General features: G+C 41.2%; 1 long non-coding RNA gene across 1 annotated transcript; it reads left to right on the forward strand.

Annotated features, from left to right (window-relative positions):
* Positions 1–318: 318 nt before the first annotated feature.
* Positions 319–6,086, forward strand: LOC142774771 (uncharacterized). The gene is made up of 3 exons (XR_012886555.1): positions 319–463; positions 986–1,064; positions 5,908–6,086. It is a non-coding gene; the product is annotated as an uncharacterized LOC142774771 (long non-coding RNA).
* Positions 6,087–7,547: the final 1,461 nt, after the last annotated feature.

Below are 7,547 nucleotides of genomic sequence, written 5' to 3' on the forward strand. Positions count from 1 at the left end.
GTGTCAACGAGTTTTTTCTTTCTCGCCAGCTTCAAGTTTTTTTTTTTTTTCATTGTAACTTCAGGAGAGTCGGTTAACGACAAGCGGCCAAGACAAGCCCATTTTGGAGTCATTCGTCGTCAATATGGCGCTTGCAAGTTGTGCGATGGGGTTTGTTGCTTGTCTTGTGCTACCGGATTTAAACGTTTCCTGTGTGCAGCCTCTATGCCTCATCGAACTGTGCGGCAGGTGTGAAACAGATGTGGTTCAGTAAAACCGTGAAGAGTCATTTGAAATGCGGGGTGCACCAAAAGTCACGTTCGTAGTTTGCGAAGACGGTTACCGCGCCGTTGTGGACAACCTCGAGAAATGCTTCATTCAGCTGAGCGTTGCCGATATGGCAAAAAAGGCCTTTATCGACAAAGTGAGCCGGGTAAGGACATCAAGAAGAGCTGCTATTACAGGGATGTCCACCTTCTTTGAGGTGAGTGTCATTTTATTTTCCATGACGTTTTCGCTGGCGTGCGTTTAGGCGAACAAAGGAAGGCACAACGAAAACATGTTTGAGTGCGTGTGTGTTTTATTTTTTATGTGGCACATTTTATCCGTGTGTTGTGTATGTTGGAATGCTGCACCTGATACCGCACACTCGTGTCCCATGGGATCTTCCGATCGCAATCATGACCGATCTGGATTAAAATGTATTATGTGCGGCTGCACAGTGACATAAGTTGTAGCTGGCACTGTTGATCGCGATCAAAAACCGCATTCGGGTCGGCCCTGATGGCGCTGGAAACGTCTGGTGTGACACTGGTAGAGTTATTAATATATGAACAAGTCGACGTCGCTATTCCTGATGGCCAACCTGCACTACATTGCATTTATTTATTGTTCGCATGTAATAGTCACACATTCTACGTTTTCAATTCTGTGTGGTTATTTATAGTAGCCTGCTCTCCAACTTTATCTGTTCTCTGATTAAAGTATTTTTACTCACCTCGTGCAGATGGAGAAAAAAACGACTCGCCGTGCAACACAATCGTTTCTACCAGAGTGACTGTGAAAAGAACGTCAGAACTTGGAAGGTAAATGTGGTTTAATAGTAGAACTGATTTTAACAACATATACAAAATGCTAACTTCCAATGTCCTGGTTGCTTTCACAAGCCGCACGTCTATACAATAGTCGCTCATTCAAGTACATTTGTGCTAATTGGCTAGGCAAGGGCCACTCATTCTATGTTGCATTTTTTTTTCAAGTTCTGTTTGGTCGTGAAGTAGTAACCAGAGCGAAAATGAAGACTGCTTCATTTGAAACGTTTAGGTACATATACCAGCTACATCTGTACATATTTGCCATTTTGATTCAGACATTTGTCAGTGTGTAGCACCAACTCATTAATTTGTTTATTCACAATACTGCAGCCTAGCATAGCCCAAGCTGCAGTGGAATTACAAGAAAGGAGAATGGTACAGAAATAATTAATAACAATACTGGCACCACACGTAAATAGGTCAGTTTTGCCAGGATGATTCTTACAAAAAAAAAGAACAGCACTAATACTTAGCAACTACACTTTTGACTTAGTAATGTAAGATTCTCAGTGATTTAGTGTTCAGCCCAACAAATGTTGATCAAGGGCTTCATCAGAACTGTCTGCCTTGCAACTTCCTTTACTCTCCGCCTAGAAGTTCAGTAAGCGAGTCTGCATCAAGCAGCAGAGCGAAGAACAGGACTGGGTGGAAGCACAGGCCTCCTAGCCAGCATTTCATGTTAGCAAAAATATGGCAATCAGAGATAGCTAAGTTAGGTCTGTAGGGCGTTGGGCGACTGAACTTCCCGCTGCTTTCTCTGTGGCCCCATGTTGTCATGAAAAAAAAAAAGACAGTGTCACTTATGACATCTCTCTTTGCTTATTCTTAATTGCACTCTGTAGACATTTGAGAGTTAGACCTACAATACTGCAGTGAGGGTCATGCCATGTCCCATGAATTAGTGAGGCATAAACTTGCAAAGGCTCATGGGATGCATGCAGTCTGCACCAGCTACCATTTCAATGGCTCTCTGTGTGCTGCATCACTCCTTGAGTATTGGCGTTTATCCGTGTCACTCGCTTTCTTCATGGTAACCCAACGCATATGCTGCAAATTTCTAGCACACAATAGCACGGCTGCACCTACGACTGACCACAAAAGAGAAGCATGTGCTGTGATTGCCAAATAATATTTTCATTTGAAGTGGCAAACAACTGACTGTATGTGCTATCACAATTATGTGTTTTCTTTTAAGTGGCGTGGCCTTGGTTGTCACGTCTTTGAACTAATTTTACACTTGCTATTAATGCACATCACCGACTAATGTGCTTATTTTTACGTGTTTGCTTCAGTGAGGGCGCTCAGCTGTTTTTGCATTTGCAATTGAAACACTGTCGCTGTCTCAGATTGTTGGATATATAGTATCTTGTATCAACGTTCATCATGTGCAATGAGTATCATATGTTACTAAAACTACGTGTTCAGCGGTGACGGCCTGGTAAAATGTTCAAATGTGCATGAATGACAGCGACTTTTATTTAGTAAAGTTGAGCTTCTTAGGCGTTTCGGCATTGCATCGTTTTGGTGAACAAGCTGGTCTAGGCAATGCTCACCTCATAGTCAGGCACCGTGTTTGTTAAGCCTTGTTACCTGTCCTGCTCGCATGTGCACCAGATCAGGTATGAATAAATTGACTACTACGGAATGAATCCTTGGAGGAACAGTTGAAATCACTAGCAACACATTGTATACCTGTTCTATAAATAGGATAGTGGAGCGCCCTTTCTTGTCTACATAGCATTACTGACACATCATTTTTTCCAACTGGTGCGAAGTCGTCGCCTTCTTAACCACTACTGATTGTGTATACATCACTGCAATTGGTGCCGTGGATTCCACGGTGTCACCCCTGGCATGATATCGTGTGGCTGTTGGCTGCTCTGTCTTGCTATTTTCTGTATCATGCTCAGAGCTGGCTGCACGTTGCATAGCGGCCGTGCATTTTAAAGCAAATGCCGTATGCTTGTCGTAGCTGTGTATTAGTGATTGTGGTTGTGATGATGAAAACTACACATCCAAACGACTTTTGTACTTCAGTCTTGGCGCCTTAGATTCTCTTTCGACGTGCCAATATGTTGATGGCACGTAGTCAACCTGCCATGGATCTTTTCTTGGAGCGCCTGTACATAAATACCGAATGTGTCAAACGAAACCATCCATGCAGGATAGTCGATAAATATTACTCACCTTACGCTAGGCATCCAAAGGCTATACCACTCACCATATCTCTCCACAAAATCCACTTCAATTTTATATCTTTGTTCCAAGGAAATCTGAACATTTTTTCCCATTCGGCACTATTTTCGACATCTGCACAGCCGACTATGATGGTGCAAATGACTAGATTGCAACACAATTGAAGTAAAAGCCCTGTCTACGTCGCCAAAAGCGCGGCCAGCGAAACAGCGTGCCACGGATATCTTTAACTAGGAGCCGATGCAGATGGCAAATCTCATGAGCCTTTGTAGGTTTATGCCTCACCTATTTTATCAAGGAAACACCACCATTTATTTCCCCAAACACAGCAGCCATGCACTTCTTCGTGAAGAAGGTTCACTTGAATTTTTTTGCGCTCATCGGAATGCTTCCACTGTTTGTATTGCACCTTCAGTTCTGGAGTAGATCATGGTAGTGCCAGAGAAATGTCAAAATGGCACCCGTTTACCATTTTGTTTTCATGACCAGTCAGCATTTTAGGAACTGACTGCACGCAGTTTGCAGCACTAGAGTCTCACTCTGTGTCCAACCATGGTATACCATCTGTGCTGTATTGAGTTGACTGCAATATTTTGGGAAATGAATTACTCAGCCCAAAAATTCTGACCCAATGATTTTCCCGAAATATCTGATCCGTTCAGTCAACAAAATCATTGTTTTACACTTGCTTCATTCCCAGTCAGTCTGCATTGTAAATATTGTGCATCATGCTTCTAATTTCCTACACTATTGTAGTGCCTTGCTGTTATGTATTGAAAGTGGTGCTGTACACATTGCTCAATATTCGATGAATTTCAGCTGCACTGCACTGCTCAGAACCCTGAAATTGAATTCTAGCACACACTTCACACTTATCCGAGGCATGCTTACATGTGTGCTTTGCGTAAAAAACTGAAAGCTGGGACCTCATAAGATAGACGGGCACACTAAAGAAATCGTACAACACATATGTGTTGCATCATGAAATTTTAATTGCTTTTTATTCGGGGGCCATTTTGACTTTGAAAAATATAGGCATTGTATTTTGTGAGCTGAAATGTACCTCTGGAGTGTCAACATGCCAAAGCAAGCTTCTCAAGTTATACTCATGCTGACTGTATGTTTGTTACGTTCATGAAGCAGTTAATTTTGTAATGATTTGCATAAATTTATGTGGCTAAATCACTGCATAAACATCAGTCTGCAAATATGATGTGCAACTATTGCATAGTTATAAATTAAGGAGCACATGCAGCTGTGGCAGTCAGCAACACAGCAGACAGTATAATATTCAGGTGAATATTCACGGCTACCTATGAAGTAATATATGACTTAGTAAAGTAGTTACTGCCACTCTAGTTTTGAGGTACGTGTTACTGGAAAGTACAGACTTCGTAGTATGTTGTGTTTATCGAAAAATTCTCAGCAAGTGCTCCTGGAGAGTGAATGATAATTCGACAAGGTTTGAAGAGTAGGCCCTTGCTCAGTCATCGGTCAATATTTAACATGGAAGTGGAAGAATCACTGAGAATAAAAAATGCACATCTGTGCATCTACTTAAGCACTTTCTTGAATTCCCATGCATACACGGCTTTATTTCGCATTCATTCGGCAAATAGAAACAGTGAAGATGGTGGTAGAGGAGAAGAGGCTACTTATTTAGCACCTCTTGAAGAAAGTAGGGAGGTGCTTGCTCTGTTAGGAGTGCTTACTGTGAATTTTTTGGCATTTAGAGCATCTCTACTGAGTGGTAATATTTTGGGTTTATATATACACTCCCAAGACCACCCCACCCCTCCAAAAAAAAAAGTCGCAGAAGGCAGCAATTCAAGAAAGAAAAAGAGCCCTGTAAGATGGCTCTGGCAATTAGATGCTTGTTTGATTGAGCCTCCTCCAGAAAATTTTTACAATAGAACGAGTGGATTGAGCAACAAATAGAGGCTTTGGAGGAAAGGAATGGCAGACTTCAGCACCCCTCTCAGCCATAGGTCGGCAAACTCCCTCACAAGCCGAGTGACTCAAACTTGGATTGGGCCATAAATGAGAATCTGAATGAGCCATATGTGCAAATACATTTTGTGATTGAGTGAGCTTCACACTTTTTTTTTGGTCGGCCTGTGCTTTCAACACACCTTCGACAATTTAAAGATAGAATTTTTGGTGAGCCTGTAGTTCGCGCTCTCTTTTTTTTTCATTCATCTATAGTTAACACTGGCCCATCTGCCCTATGTAGGTATGGGCGAAGCTAAAATGAACATTTTACTTTACGCCTGTATGGTAATTAACAAAACTTTTGGTGTGTTTACGAAACAAATGTGAGTCCAGCTTCTTGTCCCCTCTCATTGTTTTTCTGCATGACATTATATCTCGCCTAGTACCTAGTCTATTGGTGGCCATAATGCATTGATGTTGTGTCTATTTATCACTTTCTTTAGCCCCTGAGCTATGTTGTGAATGTAAGGACTACCCACGACACACCCGTTACATGCTACGCTTCTCGCTTATTATGTTCACAGAAGTCCATCATAAATCTCTACCAACAAGCTCAGCTGTCCATCACTCTAAGTTGCAAATTTCTATATTGTAGTGAACATTCTTTTTCATGATTTCTTAATACCTATTATCTGTCACCCCTTAGGTTTCAGTCATATCCTCCAGGTCAGGCTCCTTCGGCACAAACACTGCAGCTGCTGTTACCACCACCACGGCCTATATTTCACTTCAGCCATTGCTGCATCACAACCAGTATTACACTTTCTGAGCCGCTACCACAGTCCTTCCCAATGATGCCTCACCTTGACAGGGCTTCACATGCTTCCAAAGGAAGCCATCAGGCAAGTGTGTACTGTTAAGGAATTTAGCTTTCAATAGCATTGATGTTTTGAATGGGCAGATTAATTGACAAGTCTGCCAACTTCATGCTTCTTGAACAGGGTTGAACCTACGTGTGTCTGTCAGTGTAGGGAACCAAGTTTATGTGAATTTCAAAGTAGCTTATTTCTATTTTATTTTGCAATACTGCAGGCCTCTTCTCAGGCCCATGCAGGAATGGGTTGAACTTGAATACACAAAAATGTGAGGAAAATAAATAAACCTTATGTACAAAGCAAGTAAGAGCAATAAATATGCACATTGTACAGTAAGCAAGGTGTTCATATAAGTTCTGAATTCTGTTCATAAATTTGACAGAACAGGAGTTCACAATATCAGCGGGCAGCATATTCCATTGCGAAATGGTGTGCAGAACTGAATAATATTTGTAAGGGTTATGTTATTAATTCTGTGTATGAAGAAAGCAGGGCAAGCAAAAATTAGAAGAAAGTACTTTTTCATTGTTTGCTAGATATGAAAGCAGATTCTTTTTCCACATTTTTCATGTACCGTGCAATCCTGAGCAAGTGCTCCCACTATGGTGAAGGTGATGAGAATCGGAGGGGGAAGGGGGGGTTCTTGCTCGGTCTTGCATCAAAAATCAAGATTGTGGTGAAAAAGTCGCATGTGCTTCCAACGAAACTGATACACTTTAATAAATATGCATGAATTCACTATGATTCTGCAACCTCGTTGCGCTTCTAAATAAAGAAAGTGAAGGAAACTGCAGAAATGGCAGGAAGGCGGGGGGGGGGGGGAGTGCTTGCTCAGTTGTTCATGCATGTTTTGAATATCTTGAAAAAGAGAGGATGGAACTAGCTTGGTTGGGGGCGCTTGCTTGAGATATTACAGTATTGTCCTCAACCTGCGTATCTTTTTTTAATCAACTGAAACAAGCGACCTGAAAGTAAATGGCCCTTTTGTAGCTTATTGTAGCTTTTGTAGCATTTGTAGCTTATTTTCTTTGTAAATTGACGAAAAGCATGAAGTTTAGCATTCTTTAGCGAAAAGAAAAAGCTGTCCAACTAGTAATGTTTACGCATTTACCGAACTCAGACACAGTGAAATAGATAAGGTGGCACACTAAAAAAATAGGTCAGCACAGAAAAAACTGCAATTTTCATTGCATAAGTAGAGCTCCATCTTCTCGAAATGCCATTTTTCGTTATGTCAGTATGATAATTTTGAAATGGCAAAAGATGTCATGCTGATTGTTTGTGCACATACTCAAGCAACACATGGTGGTGTACTGAACTGAACTTGATCTTTTAGAATAACTTTCATTTGATCTAAAAGAAAGTGTGCAAAATGTCCAAAATCATGTACAGGAGCAAAAAATGCAATTTTTTAAATAAAATAAACCATTCTTTGGTTCGGTCAATAGAACACAAGGCTCTGAACAAATTA

The sequence above is a fragment of the Rhipicephalus microplus genome, chromosome 10 (assembly GCF_043290135.1).
Source record: "Rhipicephalus microplus isolate Deutch F79 chromosome 10, USDA_Rmic, whole genome shotgun sequence".
Classification (NCBI taxonomy): Eukaryota; Metazoa; Arthropoda; class Arachnida; order Ixodida; family Ixodidae; genus Rhipicephalus; species Rhipicephalus microplus.